This window comes from Lissotriton vulgaris, chromosome 5 (assembly GCF_964263255.1).
Source record: "Lissotriton vulgaris chromosome 5, aLisVul1.2, whole genome shotgun sequence".
Taxonomy (NCBI): domain Eukaryota; kingdom Metazoa; phylum Chordata; class Amphibia; order Caudata; family Salamandridae; genus Lissotriton; species Lissotriton vulgaris.
Genome location: NC_141693.1, coordinates 1,814,591,445 through 1,814,614,758, shown reverse-complemented (window position 1 = coordinate 1,814,614,758; position 23,314 = coordinate 1,814,591,445). Strand labels below are relative to the sequence as shown.

Here is a 23,314-nt window from a genome sequence, read left to right as displayed (position 1 = left end):
GGTAGTGTTCTGTCACCTCTGTGACACTGTTCTTTTTTTCCTGCAGTCTACACCTCCTCTCCCTCTTCTCCTTGGACTTCCCCGACCCCGTTGTCCCTTGCTGGTGGTCAGTGGGGGTTGTGGGGTTCGAGTTGGCCTCTGCGCTGGGTCAGGGTACATCCAAGTTGTTACGTGCTTTGGCTTGTTTCTGGTGTGTTTTTTTCTGTAGTTTTTATGGTGCATTGTCCCACCAGATGCATGGGACTTGCAGGCCTGGGGCTGGTTTTCGCTACTTTTTGTACCGCGGTTGGCCTCATCGCATGTTTTTTAGCGTTCGCATATCGCATTTTTTCGGCGAGACATTGATTTTCATGCAGACATTTGACGCGTTATCTGGTGTCAATCGCATGCTACAGCCGCGTTGTGAATTCTACGTTGACATGGGGTTATTTTCCTGCGATAGGCTGCAATGTTGAAGGTTGTGTTACGCTACTCTTGCGGTAGTTATCACACGTTCTTGTGAAAAATACCCCTTCATTTCATTGCCGACCACTCTGGCTTTCCACCATTTCTCCCCACAGCTAGAAACTCTTACAAAAAGGTGTGTTATTAATAAACACATGCATTTGTAAAGCACACATTCACAGAGAAAGGAATCTTGATGCTGAATAACAGATTTATATTGTTACCCAACACAATGACACTCATTTTATTGATTTCAGAAGGATGAAAGACTGAGTGGACCTGCCAGGATGTGAATCTGTGTCCATGACGTCATACACAAGTGCCTGCAGAGGACACATTATTCCACGGAGCCTCCATACCTGGCCGTTTTTTCGCCTTTGCTGGGAAAAAGGTAGACATATACTGGGGGAGACTTAAAACACTCTATTAATCAGGTTATGCTGCAACATATTTTTTGCTCTGCTGGATCACTCCAGATGAGAGGACGAGGTAAGGATGTTAGATTTTTTGTTGTACAAAAGGTCTTTTTAATCCTAGTTTCCAAATGTGATGGAATGGTATAATCCTGAGGATATCGTTTTATGTCGTTGTGCCTCAGGGTCCATTATCTGGCCCCAAAAATGGGATAGCCTAGAGGCAAACTCATTTTGCAGGCTTCATTATACATAAGCATTCATGTATTTATTTATTCATTTGTTTATATTGGGCGCACAGAAAGACTGTGAGACTCCAAGATCTGTGAGTAAAGTCACCAACAAAGAAGTAAAATGCCTACTCCGTGGACTGAGGATGGGGTTCAGTTTTCCTTCCTCAGTACCGGGGGCATCTATGGGAGCAGATAGATGACCATTTACTTTGATATTGTCAAAGGTGATACCCTCATTCCATTGATGAACGTCACTGCCTTAATTTCATTAGTATCGGAAACTAGCTCTTCCCAATCTCTCTGATTATTAATGTCAGATTCTCCAATCTACACTGTGTTTAATGCATACCCTTCCTTTCATGACTTGCTGGGGTGCCCAGGTGAATCGCTCCTCAGAGCGCTGGCTACTATTTAACAAGTAATTCTCTCGGATACTCTTTGATCTTAAATGGTGACATGGACTTGAATACAGAGAAGAAAACACGTGTCGGCTGGGCTGCTGAAAATGTAGTTACCAAATATTGTCTTCTACAAGTTGTGAACATAAACAGAATTGACTAAAATATATGTATCAGTTACCCTGACAATGGGCAGCCCATCACAAATGCTGCCTCGCCCAGAAGGTGGAATTGAACCACTCTGTTGTTAGACAGCTACAGGTTTGAAGCCTGCACCCCAGACCCCTGGGGTTCATCCGGGCAAAGAAAGATTATAGCAAAACAGGTATATAAATCACAAGAATACATAGTCTTTTACAGGTAGGGTGCTGGCCAAAATGTGTAATCCGCCTAGCTATAAATGTCCACTATTTATTGAAGTTCTGGGCTCAGCTCTATTTTTGATTTGTCTTTATTTTCATGCACTGATTTAGTCAAAAGTTCAGAATATGAACCTTTGATTGTATGCAAAACAGAGACAGGATTTCTGGGTAAACGAGACTTGCTGCCAGCCTTTCTTATAAAGTGGACAAAGTTCAGATAAATCATTGCTAATGTCAGCGTTAACAACAATAGAAGAGGAAAGTCCGTGCTGGTTTGAGTTTACAGAACACAGAATAAACAGACATTATTAAAGCCTTACTCTGTTCTCTCACTCTCTCTGACTCCTTGAACGGAAAGAGCAAGACACCAAAACATGACTTGTGTAAAGGAAAGCCAAAACACCACAACATGACTTGTGTAAAGGAAAGCCAAAACACCACAACATGAATTGTGTAAAAGAAAGCCAAGACACCACAACATGAATTGTGTAAAAGGAAGATCAAGACAACACAACATGACTCATGTCAAGGAAAGCCAAGACACCACAACATGAAGTGTGTAAAAGGACGATCAAGACAACACAACATGACTTATGTCAAGGAAGGCCAAAACACCACAACATGAATTGTGTAAAGGAAAGTCCAAGATACCACAACATAACTCATGGAAAGCTGAAGACACCACAGCATGGCTCGTGTAAAGGAAAGTCCAAGACAACAAAACATGACTCGGGTAAAGAAAACTCCATGACTTGTGGTAGGGAAAGTCTAAGACAACACAATATGACTGCTGTAAAGGAAAGACCAAGACACCATAACATGACTTGTGTAAAGGATAGTTCAAGAAAACACAACATGACTTGTGTAAAGGAAAGCCAAGACACCACAATATGACTTGTGTAAAGGAAAGCCATGGCACCACAACATGACTCGTGTGAAGGAATGCCGAAGACACCACAACATGACTCGTGTAAAGGAAAGCCAAGACACCACAACATGACTCATTGGAAAGGAAAGTCCTAGACACCTCAAAACGACTTGTGGAAAGAAAAGCCCAAGACACTTTAACATAAATTGTGTGGCAGTTTTTTACCCCTTGCCGGGAAATGGGTAGAGATATACTGGGGGAGACTTAAAACACTCTGTTAATCAGGATCACTCCAGATGAGAGGACGAGGGAAGGATGTTGGATTTTTTGTTGTACAAAAGGTCTTTTTAATCCTAGTTTCTAAATGTGATGGAATGGTATAATCCTGAGGATATCGTTTTATGTTGTTGTGCCTCAGGGTCCATTATCTGGCCCTGAAAATGGGATTGCCTAGAGGCAAATTCGTTTTGCAGGCTTCATCATACATATGTATTCATGTATTTATTTATTCATTTGTTTATATTAGGTGCACAGAAAGACTGTGAGACTCCAAGATCTGTGAGTAAAGTCTGCAACAAAGAAGTAAAGTGCCTACTCCGTGGACTGAGGATGGGGTTTAGTGGTCCTTCCCCAGTACTGGGGGCATCAATGGGAGCAGATAGATGACCATTTACTTTGATATTGTCAAAGGTGATACCCTCATTCCATTGATGAACGTCAAGGCCTTCATTTCATTAGTATCGGACACTATCTCTTCCCAATCTCTCAGATTATTAATGTCAGATTCTCCAATCTATACTGTGTTTAATGCATACCCTTCCTTTAATGACTTGCTGGGGTGCCCAGGTGAATCGCCCCTCAGAGCGCTGGCTACTATTAACAAGTAATTCTCTTGGATACTCTTTGATCTTAAATGGTGACGTGGCCTTGAAAACAGAGAAGAAAACACGTGTCGGCTGGACTGCTGAAAATGTAGTTACCAAATATTGTCTTCTACAAGTTGTGAACATAAACAGAATTGACAAAAAACATGTATCAGTTACCCTGACAATGGGCAGCCCATCACAAAAGCTGCCTCCCCCAGAAGGTGGAATTGAACCACTCTGTTGCTAGACAGCTACAGGTTTGAAGCCTGCACCCCAGACCACTGAAGTTCATCCGTGCAAAGAAACATTATAGCAAAACAGGTATATATATCACAAGAATACATACTCTTTTACAGGTAGGGTGCGGGCCAAAATATGTAATACGCCTAGCTATCAATGTCCACTATTTATTGAAGTTCTGGGCTCAGCTCTATTTTTGATTTGTCTTTATTTTCATGCACTGATTTAGTCAAAAGTTCAGAATATGAACTTTTGATTGTATGCAAAACAGAGACAGGATTTCTGGGTAAACAAGACTTGCTGCCAGCCTTTCTTATAATGTGGACAAAGTTCAGATAAATCATTGCTAATGTCAGCGTTAACAACAATAGAAGAGGAAAGGCCGTGCTGATTTAATTTTACAGAACACAGAATAAACAGACATTCTTAAAGCCTTACTCTGTTCTCTCACTCTCTCTGACCCCTGGAACGGAAAGAGCAAGACACCACAACATGACCTGTGTAAAGGAAAGCCAAAACACCACAACATGACTTGTGTAAAGGAAAGCCAAAACACCACACCATGAAGGGTGTAAAAGAAAGCCAAGACACCACAACATGAATTGTGTAAAAGGACGATCAAGACAACACAACATGACTCATGTCAAGGAAAGCCAAAACACCACAACATCAATTGTGTAAAGGAAAGTCCAAGATACCACAACATAATTCATGGAAAGCTGAAGACACCACAGCATGGCTCGTGTAAAGGTAAGTCCAAGACAACAAAATATGACTCGTGTAAAGGAAACACCATGACTTGTGGTAAGAAAAGTCCAAGACAACACAACATGAATGCTGTAAAGGAAAGACCAAGACACCATAACATGACTTGTGTAAAGGATAGTTCAAGAAAACACAACATGACTTGTGTAAAGGAAAGCCGAGACACCACAACATGACTTGTGTAAAGGAAAGTTAAGACACCACAACATGACTTGTGTAAAGGAAAGCCAAGACACCACAACGTGACTCATGAAAAGTCAAGCCAAGACACCACAACATGACTTGTGTAAAGGAAAGGCATGGCACCACAACATGACTCGTGGAAAGGAAAGTCGGAGACACCACAACATGACTTGTGTAAAGGAAAGCCAAGACACCACAACATGACTCATGGAAACGAAAAACCAAGACACCACAACATTACTAATCGAAAGGAAAGTCCAAGACACCTCAAAACGACTTGTGGAAAGAAAAGCCCAAGACACCACAACATGAATTGTGTGGCCGTTTTTTCCCCTTTGCTGGGAAATGGGTAGACATATACTGGGGGAGACTTAAAACACTCTATTAATCAAGTTATGCTGCAACATTTTTTTTGCTCTGCTGGATCACTCCAGATGAGAGGACTAGGTAAGGATGTTAGATTTTTTGTTGTACAAAAGGTTTGTTTAATCCTAGTTTCCAAATGTGATGGAATGGTATAATCCTGAGTATATCGTTTTATGTTGTTGTGCCTCAGGGTCCATTATCTGGCCCCTAAAATGGGATAGCCTAGAGGCAAACGCATTTTGCAGGCTTCTTTATACATATGCATTCATGTATTTATTTATTCATTTGTTTATATTGGGTGCACAGAAAGACTATGAGACTCCAAGATCTGTGAATAAAGTCTGCAACAAAGAAGTAAAGTGCCTTATCCGTGGACTGAGGATGGGGTTCAGTGGTCCTTCCTCAGTACCGGGGGCATCTATGGGAGTAGATAGATGACCATTTACTTTGATATTGTCAAAGGTGATACCCTCATTCCATTGATCAACGTCACTGCCTTCATTTCCTTAGTATCGGACACTATCTCTTCCCAATCTCTCAGATTATTAATGTCAGATTCTCCAATCTACACTGTGTTTAATGCATACCCTTCCTTTCATGACTTGCTGGGGTGCCCAGGTGAATCGCTTCTCAGAGCGCTGGCTACTATTTAACAAGTAATTTGTAATGAAGTCGGTTCCAGAGTCAGGAAAGCTGATTTAAGATTATTTATTGAAGAGCAAAGTAAATCAGATCATATCAATTAACCTGGGTCGTAACTGTCATTCCATGGAATCCGGAACACAGCAGTGTTCCTGATTCCAGGCATGACATAACAACACCACACATTCCCCTTCGTAAAGGAAAATTACAGAGACACATGAAAATGAAAAAGAACGAGAACTAGCAAATATTACATAGTGAGGATTGTAGAAAGCAAAGACATAAGTCTGAATATCTGGAAAACAAATTTCATAATACACAGATTGAATTATCTATAAAGATGATAGTCCTTAGACCAGACTGGAACATGATATTTCCTCTGTACACGTTGGACAGGCACATTGTTATCAGAAGAACAGGAAGACTTATTTTCAGGAAAACTGTGAAGGGTTGTAGAACCCGAGAATTTCCTCCAATTACTTGCACCATTGGAAGACCTCAACCCGGATGAAACCTTAGACTCTGGAGACACATCCTTGGGCCACAACCACCTAGGAACCTTAACCACCCTAGACAAGTTCCACACGTTACCGTCTGAAAGTTCAACAACTTGTCTTCCAACACGCGTAACCATCAAAGGACTGGAATACCGTGACTCACCAGACTTGACATTTCTGCACTTCTTGACACGGACCCAATCATTGACGCAGAACTGGGAAGAACCACTAGAAGGGGCACGATCAACGTCAACAGCCCTTCTGGAACCAAGCATTCTCACCCAAGTTTGAGACAAGTTGGAACCACTCCTCCTCCCTCTCATCTTCTCAAAAGGAGACAGGTCACCCATGCTCCTGGGTGTGTTTCTGTAACACTACAGAACTTCACTAATGGTTTGTTTACAATCTCTTCCATTCTGCAAGGCAAGTTGAAGATACCCTGATCCACCTCTCCACGATGCCATTACTTTTGGGATAATATACTGACACGCGTCTATGTTTGATACCATGACGCTCCATAAACTCTCTCATCTCCAAGGATACAAATTGCACACCATTGTCAGTTGTAATAGATTCTGGAAAACTCTCCCTTTCAAACACTTCATTCAAGAACTTGATCACTACACTAGATGTTATGCTAGAAACCATCTTTACCTCAGGCCATTGAGACAACTGGTCTATCAAAATTATAGCGTTCATCACACTCTTGTTAAATGACAAAGGACCAGCAATATCCAATGATACACTTTCCCAAATCCGTGAAGGTCTGGAAATGGGAAACCGTTCACACTGAACATGCTTTTGAGACTTATCACTTAAACAGCAATCCAAACAGTCTCTGACATGTCGTTCAATGCACTTATCCATTGCTGGCCACCAGAATTCACTTCTAATCCTTCTTTTCATGGATGTCATTCCAGGATGCCCTTTGTGAACCATTTCTAAAATCTTAGGTTGTAAGTCACGAGGAACCACTAATTGCAAACCTCTAAACAAAACTCCTTCGACAACTGACAATTCCTGAGCAACATGAAAGAAAGGGAGAAACTCATCAGACAACAACTCTTCACGAGGCCACTGGGTTTTTACAAAATTGCAAATATCACCAAGAACAGAATCATTACCACACACCAATTTCCATGCATCCTCATCAATACAACCTTTGGAGATTTCACAAATTGACACAACATTATCATCATCCTTATCTTCTTCCACAACATTATCATCAGGAATGGGCAATCTAGACAAGCAGTCAGCTAATACATTCCTAATACCAGGGATATATTCTACTTTGAAATGAAAGTCCTGAAGCTTGTATTGCTATCTGGCAATTCTTGAAGTCGCTTTTCCACAACCTTTGGTAGTAAATAAATCCACCAAAGGGCGATGGTCAGACCAGAGTTTAAAAACAGTGCCATACACATACTTGCGGAAGTATTCTATGCCCCACCAGCAAGCAAGAGCTTCCTTTTCTAAGGTGGAATATTTGCACTCAGCATCCATTAAGGGTCTAGATGCGAATGCAATAGTCACCAATTGGCCTTTTTGACGCTGCATTAAAACTGCACCAACTCCTACATTACTAGCATCAGTGATGATAAACGAACAATGTGCAGTATTAAACGTTGCTAAAGCAGGTGCAGATATAATGTTTTGTTTCAGCAACAAGAACTCTTTTTTGCAATTATCATCCCAATGAAATTGAACATTCTTTTTCATCAAGTTTCTCATGCTCACAGTCTTATCAGAGAACAGGGGAATGAATTTCGAATAATATTCGGCAAGCCCCAAGAAAGATCTGAGCTGATCTTTGTTCACAGGGTCTGGAGAAAACTCTATGGATTGATTGAAAAAGCTTTATTCGAGTTGTACACTCATAAAAGCACAAACATACATTTTAAAATTCATACATTTTAAAGTACATTACAATTAAAATTCATATTTCATACACATAAAATACATTTTAAGCAGTTGTGCAAGCTTTAACAAAAATAATTTTTTTAAATTAATGTAAAATTTAGTACATATTGGAAGGTAGAGCCCTCCGCCTAATAGACCATGCCCACCCCAAGTATTTTGCTGTTCCCAGCACAATAGGCATTTCGGTGGAGGTACAAATGATTCTCAACCCCTCAACACTGCTTAATACCCCAAGGTTTCTACAAACTGGAGCTAACCATACTCTCCTTGGGTTTGCATAGGCCTCACACAGAAATAAGAAGTGAGTAATACTTTCGTTGGGGGCACCACATACTGGGCAACACGAGCTATTAGTACTCCTCCACCTACCCGTCAATGACCTCAAGGGGAGAGAACCTGACCTTAACTGGAAAAATAATTTCCTATCTGTCGGGACAGTTATACTGTCCCAATACTGTTCCAGTGCAGGTCTTGTTTTAATTTCCATAAATCTACCCCCCATTGTTTCTGCATGTGTACTCCTCCAGAGCTTATGTTCTATATAATCCCAATATATGGCCTTGATGATGTTTTTACTTGGGAATACTTCCCCAGACGGATTTTCCCAAAGGTTAGAGAGACTGAGCTCAGCAAGAACAACCCTGAGCGTCTTCAACCATGATATTTTGTGAAATATGTCTGATTTAACTAGGGCTAAGAACCCATCAGCATAGTGTCGGATCTCTGGGGTCGTCCAAAGCCGTCTCCAATAAAGGATAGGCCTTAATCGGGCACGGTCACTAACCAATCTCCTCCCTAAATCCAGGCCAAGTGGTATTAATGGCGTACTCTGGGGGAGACTCGTTATTCCCCTCAGAAACCTATTCTCTGATATTTGTAGGGTAAGGAGCCTCTCAAAACCCCATACTTCTGCCCCATACAGGGCTGCACCCAGGGCTTTAGCATTGTAAACCATGAGGACCGGTTTTATAGGCCTAGTTTTTGATTTTACTTGTTCTACCCGGAGCGCCCCTGAGATCTGCTGGTGTCTCAGTACCGCCTTCTCAATGTGTCGTGACCAACCTGGCTTGCTTGATATCTCTACCCCTAAGTAAGTAAAAACATTTACTACCTCAAGCTCGATGTTATTCAGAGATACCCTTGGTTGGGATCGGCGCCTTTGACCAAAAACCATCAGCTTTGTTTTGCTAGCATTAACTTTGAGACCATGTTCCCTGCAAAACATGTCAAATATATTCAGGGCGCGCTGGAGTCCTGCTGGGGTTTTGGACACAATTAGGGTGTCGTCAGCGAACATCAGGATTGGGACCCTGATGCCCGCTAGCGAAGGTGCATCCACACTTGCATCCAACATCCTATCAACAATACCATTGATGAACAGGGAGAAGAGCAGGGGTGCCATTGCACATCCCTGCCGTACACCCCGCTCAACAGGAAAATTAACGGTAGATTCCCCATTACTCCCCCACTGGACTTTGGCAAAGTTGCTTTCGTGAAGACGCATTATTAGAGTGAGCAACTCGAGTGGGACCCCTATCTTTTTCAGAACTGCCCAAAGCTTGCTCCTTGGCACCAGGTCGAAGGCAGCCCTCAAGTCTACAAATGCGACATATAGGCTGCCCTCGCCAAGGAGTACAGTCCCCCACCGCAACATGGTAAATCGAAATATTTGATCTACCGTGCTGGTTGCCCGCCTAAAGCCTGCCTGATAGGGGGAGAGGGCATTATTCTCGTCTACCCAGTCCATAAGTTTATTAACTACCATCTTCCCCACCACTTTTTTGGATAGTGGCAATCAAACTTATCGGCCTGTAGTTGGCCGGGAGTGACCGATCACCTTTCTTGTAGATCGGTATAATTATTGCCCCCTTCCATATTTCTGGGATTTTAGCCCCTTTAGCTAGAGCATTTCCCAGTGAGGTCACATACCTAGCCCACCGTACCTTGTCGTGCTTAAATATGTCTGAGGGAATCCCATCTAAGCCCGGTGCTTTTCCCCCTTGTAGGGTTGAAATTACCAATTCTGCTTCTTTATTTGAGAACAGGTTTCCCTTGCAAAATACCACTGGAATAGGTTCTATGGTCACAATATCCCTGTTCTCTGCATACTGGGGTTTAAAATACTCGACCCATGATGCCTCATTGACATTGTTATCTGGATTATTAGGGGTACCACCTCGGCCCCACTTTACGATTTTCCAGAAAAGTCTGGAATCCCTTGACCCAGAAGCTTCAAGTAACTCTTCCCAATATTCCTCATCCCACTTTTTCTTGGCCTTACGGATGCTAACATTATAGTGTTTCCTAGCTATACTAATCAAAACCTTGTCTCTACTTTTAATTGCCCTACCCAATTCCAATCTGGTTAACCTGCACTGTTTATTAAACCACCTTGCCATTTTAACTGGGGCTTTTCTATTTACCTTATTTAATCTAGTAAAATGTGGTTTTATAAGGGAAAAGAACGTATCGTGTATGGCTGTTGTTGAAGAGGAACCAGGTGTTACAGGATTTACTATCTCCATGGCGGCAATTGCTTTATCCACCTCCGAGTTTATGTAGTCCATGGAAGCCACATTTGCCAACACATTTGGCCATTTTACTCTTCGTGTATCATTGGCCATAACCGGTACAACTTCACTACGCGACTCTGGATTGTCAGGCGTGACCCTCCACCAGGAATGGGTGACACAAAGGGGATTATGGTCACTTTCTAATCTACCCTTGATTTCCATATCGCCTACCCCACACCATAAATTAAGGCTACAAATGACATAGTCTATTCTACTTTTACTATGACCATTGTCAAATGTACAGTTGCCTCCCTGGTCACTCTTTGTCCTTCCATTAAGGGCCCTCAAGCCATGTTCCAAACATAGCGCGTTCAGTAGCAATATATCTTTTGTCCACCGCTTAACTGGTACAAGAATGAGGTTTGGGACACCCCATTGGACATCTTCCTCCTGCCCTATTGGATGTTCCGTATTTTCCAACGGCTCGAAGGTCCTATTGAGGTCACCAGCCACAACCACTCTATGTCCCAGAGACCGCGATTCTAGGAAGGTGGATGGAGCCTCTAGGGTAGGGGAATTCCCAGCATTCGTACCCCTGGCATAGATATTGTATATGTCTATCACACCCCCCTTGTCTGGTGATATTCTTAGCAATTGTATATCCTTGCAACCCAGGTCAAGCACTTTTATTTTAACTTGTAAACTTTGCTTGATCCAAACTGTTAAACCTCCCATGGGTCTGCCCCTTGGGCCTCTACCCGCTGGGATACAAAAATTTAAATAACCTGGGAGGAAGATTGGGTCGCAAGCCCATGTCTCCTGGAATAAACACATTTCAAACCCGTTGACAAAATCTATCCAATTTTGTGACAGCAATCTAGTACACAGCCCCGCGATATTCCACGAAAAGAACCTCCCCGTGGTATTGCCATTACAAATTCCCACATCGATGACTGGCATAGACGGGAGGTTAATCAAGCTCTCACAGTTACCTTCCTCTTCTATGTCAGTGTCCACACAGTTACCATCCTTGCCCTCAGTAACACCCGTATTTGATGAAGGTCTTGATTCACCCCCCATATTTTCCATACATACCATACTGTCCCCCCTCACATTTTCATTTTCCCTATTGATGATCACTCCATTTGGACTTGGTGTTACATCCCTAGTTATTGCCAGTGGTTTCTCAGATATATTCTCCCTAACCATATTACCCCCAGTATCAATGAGGTCAGCCGGTTTCCGTCAACATCCCCACCTCAAATTTCCCAGCCCATCATGAGGATTGCATGCTTGTTCATAGCAGTCATTTAGTCGTGGGATGGGAACATAAAAAGGGTTGATCTCTGCCGGAGGAAAAAAACTGAATCTCCCTGGCTCGTTGTTCCCACCAAAATGAGCGTCCACAGGTCTTGGATAGAAAAAAGTGAGATCCACAATACCAATCCCACCACTACTAGTACTCCAACCAGGTCTCGTAATCAATCCTACCACCCTTGGATCTTGGAAGTTAATTATAATACATTCACCCCCCAATTTTTTCAGGGTGCTGCCTATCCAGTTAACCCTTCTAACCCCGATAATCAAACCATCCACTTCCCCGGGCAGAGGTCTATTAACCCTTAACCAATGCATAACCTTATTTTTTAACATTTCATAGGTTTCTCTTTGCCCTACCAATAGGGGTGGAACATTGGTAAGGATAGCCACATAGGGATAGGAATCAGGGGTAAGTTGTATCGGGGGTATCCTAGTCGGAGGTTTTGTCACATAGGGTATTGGTTGGCTTTGTTCTGGAACAACAGGGCATGGTGGGGCAACATTCTTTGGTACCATGGGAGCCTTGTTTCCCTCAAATATATTGTTTCCATCACTTGCAGGACCACCCCTATTTAGCACTTTTGGAGCATGGGGCTTATATGTTCCAACACTATTTTTACAGGGATTTCTATCATTGCTTGCCAAAGGACCATGACTGGTTGTCGAAGTGCTTGGCAGGGGTAGAGTATTATTGCTGACAGGGGTGGCATTCTTTGTGCAATCCTTTCTACCTTTGACTACAGTACTATGAGGCTTGGTTTTCCCACAATTGCTATTAGTTAGAGTAGTTGGTTGATCATTGGTAGTCTTACTACTTTGTCCTTTTCCCCGATGGCTAGTTGCAATACTCGCAGTAGAAGGTTGTAAATCAACCGACGGGGCACCTACATCTCGCTCAACTGTTTGTTGGTTGTTCCTATTTTCTCCCGTTTTGAGGCAAGACTTAATTAAAGATTTTGTAGAGAAAAAATTATCTAGGCTAGCCTGCTCTAGATGGTCCAATTGTTCAGCTAGCTTTTTGAGTCTATCCTCAAAGGGGTTCAAGAGGGACCGTATTAATTTTTCCAATTCTAGAAGGAATTGTGGCTTAGATGTTGGTGTCCCAGGGGATGCTATGACAATGGGATCTGGGCCTGATGGTAATGGTGTCCTAGGGGATACTATTATTACGGGATCCAAGTCTAATGAAACAACTTCTCCCTCGCCCACTGGTAACCCAGTAGGGTTATCCCCAGTAGTATGACGAGGTCGTGTGTTTGTACCCAATTTCCTATATTTTTTGGGGGGTTTTAGGACCTGGCCTTTCTTTACAGTAACACCCCTTTTCCTTTTTGGACAGGGTTTGGGTTTTATAGCATGTGCTAGAACACTGGGTTGAGATGTAGAATGTTGCCCAGTGGGTGGATTAGTAAGAACACTGGGGGACTTTGCAGGCAGAGTAGCGGTTACTATTTCTAAAGGAAAGGTAACCAATGACTCATTTACTGGGGGTGGAAGATGTGGAATGTCGTGTACAGCAGGCAGCGAAATAGATGATAAAGGGGTGACCAATGAGGGGAAACTTTGACTTTTACGTTTCTCAAGAGGGGTTTTCAAAAGTTCAATGGACAACCTGCACCCCGCACGTCTTTCTGCCGGGCCGATTTCCCTATCAATATCCTGAGGCAGCCGTTTAAAATAGGTATCTAGGGGGCCCATAACAGCTGCTTCCACCTCACCCATGGATGGCAGCAAGGTGGAAGTGTTTGTAGGACAGGCCATATAGGTAACCCTTTGCCACCTCAATATATTAGAACAGGTTAGATCACAACACTACACAAATAACTTGCTTACAGTACCAGTTCTGCAAATGTCAATGGGATGGCCCAGCCCGGCCTCCTTCGGCCCCTGACGGCCACAGACGGTCCCGCCCTTGTCCCGGGCTTCTCCCGGCGCCCTCCCGCGCGCTCCCGCGCCACGGGGATCTCCAGTTAATAAAATACTATCTTGAAAGGAAGAGGAGGAGCCTGCAGGGAGAGCGTCCCAGCTGGAAACGATTGGGAGTTGTGGGCGCTCCTGGGACTTGTAGTCCTGCGCCCACAACACGCTCGCAGCCCTGCAGGTCCCGGCACCCAGAGACAGAGTTCCGGTAGTACCGCTGTTCGCAGATGGCCTCAGGCGAAGCGGGACCCGCGCAGCGGGTACCGCGAGCAGTATCCAGGAGTCAAAAGGAAACTTCACAGCAACTGTAAGCCCAGCGTGGAAACGGCAGCAAAGAACAAGGGAATCCGCTGGAGCAAGTGAAGAGGCGGCTTATTACCGCGTTGCGGGGCCAGGGAGGAGCCTGCAGGGAGAGCGTCCCAGCTGGAAACAATTGGGAGTTGTGGGCGCTCCTGGGACTTGTAGTCCTGCGCCCACAACACGCTCGCAGCCCTGCAGGTCCCGGCACCCAGAGACAGAGTTCAGGTAGTACCGCTGTTCGCAGATGGCTCCAGGCGAAGCGGGACCCGAGCAGCAGGTACCGCGAGCAGTATCCAGGAGTCAAAAGGAAACTTCACAGCAACTGTAAGCCCAGCATGGAAACGGCAGCAAAGAACAAGGGAATCCGCTGGAGCAAGGAAGAGGCGGCTTATTACCGCGTTGCGGGGCCAGGGAGGAGCCTGCAGGGAGAGCGTCCCAGCTGGAAACGATTGGGAGTTGTGGGCGCTCCTGGGACTTATAGTCCTGCGCCCACAACACGCTCGCAGCCCTGCAGGTCCCGGCACCCAGAGACAGAGTTCAGGTAGTACCGCTGTTCGCAGATGGCCTCAGGCGAAGCGGTGGAACCGGCAGCAAAGAACAACTCTATGGCCTTGACCAAATTCATTTTCAGGGAAATGCCCTCCTTACTTATGGTATGCCCCAAATATTCAACAGAAGATACACCAAATTTACATTTTTCTTTTGTAAGTGTTAGACCACTATCTTGCAACACACATAAAACTTTATACAAAATCTCGGAATGATCAGATGGATTGGATGCAAAAATCAAAATGTCGTCTTGAAAATACAAGACATTGTCAAAATCCTTAAAAAGGTTGTGCATCACCCTTTGAAAGACAGAAGAAGCTGATATTAGACCAAAAGGCATCCTTTTGTACCTGAAAGCACCCTCTGAAGTGATGAAAGATGTCAAATGCTTACTATCCTTGTGTAACGCTATCTGGTGATAAGCATTGGACAGGTCCAAAGTAGTAAAAATGGATGCCCCCTTCAATTTAGTGAACATTTCATTAATATTAGGAAGCGGATGTCTATCCACCCAAACGTTCCCGTTTAAATCCCTCAAATCCACACAGAGTCTCACTTTGCCGTTTGGCTTGTGAGCGACAATGACTGGGGATAACCAAACAGAGGATTCTATTTCCTCAATGACATCTAAATCACATAACCTTTTGAGTTCAGATTTTACAGCATCTCTTAAATGTAAAGGGACATTCCTAACCTTATGGACTTTTGGTACAGCATCTTCCCTAAGAATGATTTTGTGTTCAAAGTTTTTCAAAAGACCTAACGTGGAGGTAGAAAAAACAGAAGGACATTTCTTTTCACATTCAGAGCCGAGATCAGACTCTACACTCATGACCAGATCAGAATAACCAAGTACTTGTTCAGGATGATTGGGATCCAATTTTATCATCAAGTCCCTCTGTTGAGGCCATCCTAATAAACATGAACCATCTTTAGCCACATAAACCTTGGAATTAATAGTTTTACCTTTGAAACTTAGGGATGTCGTAAAAAAACCAAGAATATCAATGGGTTTCCTCCCATACCCAAGCAACTTTATGTCTGGAGGAGATAATTTTAACCCTGGAAACTCTTTTACCCATTCTTCACCAATGAGAGTGCGTTTCGCCCCTGAATCCGCCATGACATTGATTTCCTTCCCTCCAACATTTACAGTGCAGTAGGGAGAATCTTTATCACAAGCATTGACTTCATATACTGCAAAAAGAAATTCTTCTTCTAAGTAATCATCATCAATTTCATTTACATGCTCATCAGAACTCCTTTTTTGACTAAAACCCTTACTTTTAAACTTGTTCTTATTCTTACACATTTTGCTACAATGGCCCTTCATTCTGCAATATCTGCACACTTGGCCAATTGCCGGACACTTTCTATCATTTGCTAGGTGATCCGGACTACCACATTTAAAACATGCAAATTCTCTCCTCTCTTGGAACTGTTCGTTTCTGTTTCTGAAAGAAGATCTTTCCTCAAAATTAGATTTCTTTACAATGTTGACTTCAGCAATACTTTTTTCTGCGAGTTCCTTCACTCCAAGTTTCATATTTTCAAATCGATGTGCGATATCTAACGCTTTGTCTAAAGTCAGATCCTCAGTGTCTAACAGTTTTCCTTGAAGCTTGACATCAGCAATTTTGTGGACCATTTGATCACGCAACATCTGATCATGAAAGGTTGAATAATTGCACTTAGATGCCAACACTCTTAAGTCATTCATGAATGAGTCAACGGATTCACTTGGTAATTGACCCCTACTTAAAAACTTATGACGGGCAACTACAACGTTGACTTTCTTAATATACTGTTTATCCAACTGTTTCATTGCTTCCTCGAAAACATCAATCGCTTCTTCAGAAGAAGATACACCACCTGCAGACAAAGGTAAATGACACAAGACATGTCTCCCTTCAGCACCTAGACAATGTTTTAATATGGCAAGTTTACGTTTATCAGTATAGTCATCTCCACCAATAGCTTCAATGTAAGCATAAAAGCCTTCTTTCCATCTTTTCCATTCAAGAATAGGTTCACCTGGATTTGGTAGAAATGGTGGTGGTGCTGAAAAACTTTCCATTTTAATAAAGCAAAGTCTTAAAACACTGTGATGAATAAATGTAGTGTTCGTTTTCCTTTATGTATTTTCTCTCTTTTTTTTTTAATTTAAATTGTCAACCAAAATTAAACTTTCACGCAGAGTTAATGTGAAGTTTTTAACCTTTTTGCAGGATTCCTGTGAAATTATATGCCCAAAGTCAAACCAACGCGCGAAAATCAATCAATTCCACGAAGTCAGCAGATCGTCATTGCATTGCATTGGTTTTTATCCCAAAAGATGGCCGCCGTGCGTCAAAATGCGTGAAACGACGTTGTGACGTCACACGCATGCGCATCAGCTCGAGCAGCTGGTCTCGCGTAGACTTGCGTAGACGTTGTTACGTCACGCGCATGCGCACCGGCTCGAGCTGCGCGACTCACCGGGAATCATGAAAGTGCTCAAAATTACTCAGTTTCCTCAAACAAAGACATAAAACAGTGGCGGTTTCACTCTCCTGATGCTGACACGGACCGTGACACAGCGCAGACACCGCCGTCAACTCTTCTCGCCAGTTCGTGATCCTCCGCATCTGACGAGGCGTAACGATGCCGGTAGGGACTCCAGGTTGACTTAAGGTTCTTGCCCAATCGTCGCCAGTGTAATGAAGTCGGTTCCAGAGTCAGGAAAGCTGATTTAAGATTATTTATTGAAGCGCAAAGTAAATCAGATCATATCAATTAACCTGGGTCGTAACTGTCATTCCATGGAATCCGGAACACAGCAGTGTTCCTGATTCCAGGCATGACATAACAACACCACATAATTCTCTCGGATACTCTTTGATCTTAAATGGTGATGTGGCCTTGAAAACCGAGAAGAAAACATGTGTCGGCTGGGCAGCCGAAAATGTAGTTACCAAAAATTGTCTTCTACAAGTTTTGAACAGAAACAGAATTGACAAACAAATATGTATCAGTACCCTGACAATGGGCAGCCCATCACAAATGCTGCCTCGCCCAGAAGGTGGAATTGAACCATTCTGTTGCTAGACAGCTACAGGTTTGAAGCCTGCACCCCAGACCACTGAGGTTCATCCGGGCAAAGAAATATTATAGCAAAACAGGTATATATATCACAAGAATACATACTCTTTTACAGGTAGGGTGCGGGCCAAAATTTGTAATACGCCTAGCTATCAATGTCCACTATTTATTGAAGTTCTGGGCTCAGCTCTATTTTTGATTTGTCTTTATTTTCATGCACTGATTTAGTCAAAAGTTCAGAATATGAACTTTTGATTGTATGCAAAACAGAGACAGGATTTCTGGGTAAACGAGACTTGCTGCCAGACTTTCTTATAATGTGAACAAAGTTCAGATAAATCATTGCTAATGTCAGCGTTAACAACAATAGAAGAGGAAAGGCCGTGCTGATTTGAGTTTACATAACACAGAATAAACAGACATTCTTAAAGCCTTACTCTGTTCTCTCACTCTCTCTGACTCCTTGAACGGAAAGAGCAAGACACCCCAACATGACCTGTGTAAAGGAAAGCCTAAACACCACAACATGACTGGTGTAAAGGAAAGCCAAAACACCACAACATGAAGTGTGTAAAAGAAAGCCAAGGCACCACAACATGAATTGTGTAAAAGGACGATCAAGACAACACAACATGACTCATATCAAGGAAAGCCAAAACACCACAACATCAATTTTGTAAAGGAAAGTCCAAGATACCACAACATAATTCATGGAAAGCTGAAGACACCACAGCATGGCTCGTGTAAAGGTAAGTCCAAGACAACAAAATATGACTCGTGTAAAGGAAAGAACAAGACACCATAACATGACTTGTGTAAAGGATAGATCAAGAAAACACAACATGACTTGTGTAAAGGAAAGCCAAGACACCACAACATGACTTGTGTAAAGGAAAGTCAAGACACCACAACATGACTCGTGTAAAGGAAAGCCAAGACACCACAACATGACTCATGAAAAGGCAAGCCAAGACACCACAACATGACTTGTGTAAAGGAAAGGCATGGCACCACAACATGACTCGTGTAAAGGAAAGTCGGAGACACCACAACATGACTTGTGTAAAGGAAAGCCAAGACACCACAACATGACTCATGGAAACGAAAAACCAAGACACCACAACATGACTAATCGAAAGGAAAGTCCAAGACACCTCAAAACGACTTCTGGAAAGAAAAGCCCAAGACACCACAACAAGAATTGTGTGGCCATTTTTTCCCCTTTGCTGGGAAATGGGTAGACATATACTGGTGGAGACTTAAAACACTCTATTAATCAGGCTATGCTGCAACATTTTTTTTGCTCTGCTGGATCACTCCAGATGAGAGGACTAGGTAAGGATGTTAGATTTTTTGTTGTACGAAAGGTTTGTTTAATCTTAGTTTCCAAATGTGTTGGAATGGTATAATCCTGAGGATATCGTTTTATGTTGTTGTGCCTCAGGGTCCATTATCTGGCCCCAAAAATGGGATAGCCTAGAGGCAAACGCATTTTGCAGGCTTCTTTATACATATGCATTCATGTATTTATTTATTCATTTGTTTATATTGGGTGCACAGAAAGACTGTGAGACTCCAAGATCTGTGAATAAAGTCTGCAACAAAGAAGTAAACTGCCTTATCCGTGGACTGAGGATGGGGTTCAGTGGTCCTTCCTCAGTACCAGGGGCATCTATAGGAGTAGATAGATGACCATTTACTTTGATATTGTCAAAGGTGATACACTCATTCCATTGATGAACGTCACTGCCTTCATTTCCTTAGTATCGGACACTATCTCTTCCCAATCTCTCAGATTATTAATGTCCGATTCTCAAATCTACACTGTGTTTAATGCATATACTTCCTTTCATGACTTGCTGTGGTGCCCAGGTGAATCGCTCCTCAGAGCGCTGGCTACTATTTAACAAGTAATTCTCTCGGATACTCCTTGATCTTAAATGGTGATGTGGCCTTGAAAACAGAGAAGAAAACATGTGTTGGCTGGGCTGCTGAAAATGTAGTTAACAAATATTGTCTTCTACAAGTTGTGAACATAAACAGAATTCACAAAAAAACATGTATCAGTTACCCGGACAATGTGCAGCCCATCACAAAAGCTGCCTCGCACAGAAGGTGGAATTGAACCACTCTGTCACTAGACAGCTACAGGTTTGAAGACTGCACCCCAGACCACTGAGGTTCATCCGGGCAAAGAAATATTATAGCAAAACAGGTATATATATCACAAGAATACATACTCTTTTACAGGTAGGGTGCGGGCCAAAATGTGTAATCCGCCTAGCTATCAATGTCCACTATTTATTGAAGTTCTGGGCTCAGCTCTATTTTTGATTTGTCTATATTTTCATGCAATGATTTAGTCAAAAGTTCAGAATATGAACCTGTGATTGTATGCAAAACAGAGACAGGGTTTCTGGGTAAACGAGACTTGCTGCCAGCCTTTCTTATAATGTGGACAAAGTTCAGATAAATCATTGCTAATGTCAGCGTTAACAACAATAGAAGAGGAAAGGCTGTGCTGATTTGAGTTTACAAAACACAGAATAAACATGCATTCTTAAATACTTACTCTGTTTTCTCACTCTCTCTGACTCCTTGAACGGAAAGAGCAAGACACCACAACATGACTTGTGTAAAGGAAAGCCAAAACACCACAAAATGACTTGTGTACAGGAAAGCCAAAACAGCACAACATGAATTGTGTAAAAGAAAGCCAAGACACCACAACATAATTTGTGTAAAAGGAAGATCAAGACAACACAACATGACTCATGTCAAGGAAAGCCAAGACACAACAACATGAATTGTGTAAAGGAAAGTCCAAGATACCACAACATAACTCATGGAAAGCTGAAGAAACCATAGCATGGCTCAAGTAAAGGAAAGTCCAAGACAACAAAACATGACTCGTGTAATGGAAACACCACAACTTGTGGTAAGGAAAGTCCAAGACAACACAACATGAATGCTGTAAAGAAAAGACAAAGACACCATAACATGACTTGTGTAAAGGATAGTTCAAGAAAACACAACATGACTTGTGTAAAGGAAAGCCAAGACACCACAACATGACTTGTGTAAAGGAAAGTCAAGACACCACAACATGACTGGTGTAAAGGAAAGCCAAGACACCACAACGTGACTCATGAAAAGGCAAGCAAAGACACCACAACGTGACTTGTGTAAAGGAAACCCATGGCACGAGACCATGACTCGTGTAAAGGAAAGTCAAGACACCACAACATGACTCATGGAAAGGAAAGTCCAAGACACCTCAAAACGACTTGTGGAAAGAAAAGCCCAAGACACTTTAACATAAATTGTGTGGCAGTTTTTTAACCTTTGCCGGGAAATGGGTAGACATATACTGGGGGAGAATTAAAACACTCTATTAATCAGGGTATGCTGCAGCATGTTTTTTGCTCTGCTGGATCACTCCAGATGAGAGGACGAGGTAAGGATGTTAGATTTTTTGTTGTACAAAAGATATTTTTAATCCTAGTTTCCAAATGTGATGGAATGGTATAATCCTGAGGATATCGTTTTATGTTGTTGTGCCTCAGGGTCAATTATCTGGCCCTGAAAATGGGATAGCCTAGAGGCAAATTAATTTTGCAGGCTTCATTATACATATGTATTCATGTATTTATTTATTAATTTGTTTATATTGGGTGCACAGAAAGACTGTGAGACTCCAAGATCTGTGAATAAAGTCTGCAACAAAGAAGTAAAGTGCCTACTCCGAGGACTGAGGATGGGGTTTAGTGGTCCTTCTCCAGTACTGGGGGCATCTATGGGAGCAGATAGATGACCATTTACTTTGATATTGTCGAAGGTGATACCCTCATTCCATTGATGAAGGTCACTGCCTAAATTTCATTAGTATCGGACACTATCTCTTCCCAATCTCTCAGATTATTAATGTCAGATTCTCCAATCTACACTGTGTTTTATGCATACCCTTCCTTTCATGACTTGCTGGGTTGCCCAGGTGAATCGCTCCTCAGAGCGCTGGCTACTATTTAACAAGTAATTCTCTTGGATACTCTTTGATCTTAAATAGTGACGTGAACTTGAAAACAGAGAAGAAAAAACGTGTCGGCTGAGCTGCTGAAAATGTAGTTACCAAAAATTGTCTTCTACAAGTTTTGAACAGAAACAGAATTGACAAACAAATATGTATCAGTACCCTGACAATGGGCAGCCCATCACAAATGCTGCCTCGCCCAGAAGGTGGAATTGAACCACTCTGTTGCTAGACAGCTACAGCTTTGAATCCTGCACCCCAGACCACTGAGGTTCATCCGGGCAAAGAAACATCATAGCAAAACAGGTATATATATCACAAGAATACATACTCTTTTACAGGTAGGGTGCGGGCCAAAATGTGTGATACGCCTAGCTATCAATGTCCACTATTTATTGAAGTTCTGGGCTCAGCTCTATTTTTGATTTATCTTTATTTTCATGCACTGATTTAGTCAAAAGTTCAGAATATGAACTTTTGATTGTATGCAAAACAGAGACAGGATTTCTGGGTAAACGAGACTTGCTGCCAGCCTTTTTTATAATGTGGACAAAGTTCAGATAAATCATTGCTAATGTCAGCGTTAACAACAATAGAAGAGGAAAGGCCGTGCTGATTTGAGTTTACATAACACAGAATAAACAGACATTCTTAAAGCCTTACTCTGTTCTCTCACTCTCTCTGACTCCTTGAACGGAAAGAGCAAGACACCACAACATGACCTGTGTAAAGGAAAGCCAAAACACCACAACATGACTTGTGTAAAGGAAAGCCAAAACACCAAAACATGAAGTGTGTAAAAAAAAGCCAAGGCACCACAACATCAATTGTGTAAAGGAAAGTCCAAGATACCACAACATAATTCATGGAAAGCTGAAGACACCACAGCATGGCTCGTGTAAAGGTAAGTCCAAGACAACAAAATATGACTCGTGTAAAGGAAAGACCAAGACACCACAGCATGACTTGTGTAAAGGAAAGCCAAAACACCAAAACATGAAGTGTGTAAAAGAAAGCCAAGGCACCACAACATCAATTGTGTAAAGGAAAGTCCAAGATACCACAACATAATTCATGGAAAGCTGAAGACACCACAGCATGGCTCGTGTAAAGGTAAGTCCAAGACAACAAAATATGACTCGTGTAAAGGAAAGACCAAGACACCATAACATGACTTGTGTAAAGGATAGATCAAGAAAACACAACATGACTTGTGTAAAGGAAAGCTAAGACACCACAACATGACTTGTGTAAAGGAAAGCCAAGACACCACAACTGGACTCGTGTAAAGGAAAGCCAAGACACCACAACATGACTCATGAAAAGGCAAGCCAAGACACCACAACATGACTTGTGTAAAGGAAAGGCATGGTACCACAACATGACTCGTGTAAAGGAAAGTCG

General features: G+C 42.5%; 5 non-coding genes across 5 annotated transcripts; all 5 read right to left on the bottom strand.

Annotated features, from left to right (window-relative positions):
• Positions 1-1,703: 1,703 nt before the first annotated feature.
• TRNASTOP-UCA (transfer RNA opal suppressor (anticodon UCA)) lies at positions 1,704-1,790 on the bottom strand. Its single transcript has one exon. It is a non-coding gene; the product is annotated as a tRNA-Sec (tRNA).
• Positions 1,791-3,795: 2,005 nt separating this feature from the next.
• TRNASTOP-UCA (transfer RNA opal suppressor (anticodon UCA)) lies at positions 3,796-3,882 on the bottom strand. The gene has a single exon. It is a non-coding gene; the product is annotated as a tRNA-Sec (tRNA).
• Positions 3,883-17,850: 13,968 nt separating this feature from the next.
• Positions 17,851-17,937, bottom strand: TRNASTOP-UCA (transfer RNA opal suppressor (anticodon UCA)). The gene has a single exon. It is a non-coding gene; the product is annotated as a tRNA-Sec (tRNA).
• A 2,048-nt stretch (positions 17,938-19,985) lies between these two features.
• TRNASTOP-UCA (transfer RNA opal suppressor (anticodon UCA)) lies at positions 19,986-20,072 on the bottom strand. Its single transcript has one exon. It is a non-coding gene; the product is annotated as a tRNA-Sec (tRNA).
• Positions 20,073-22,106: 2,034 nt separating this feature from the next.
• On the bottom strand, positions 22,107-22,193 carry TRNASTOP-UCA (transfer RNA opal suppressor (anticodon UCA)). The gene has a single exon. It is a non-coding gene; the product is annotated as a tRNA-Sec (tRNA).
• Positions 22,194-23,314: the final 1,121 nt, after the last annotated feature.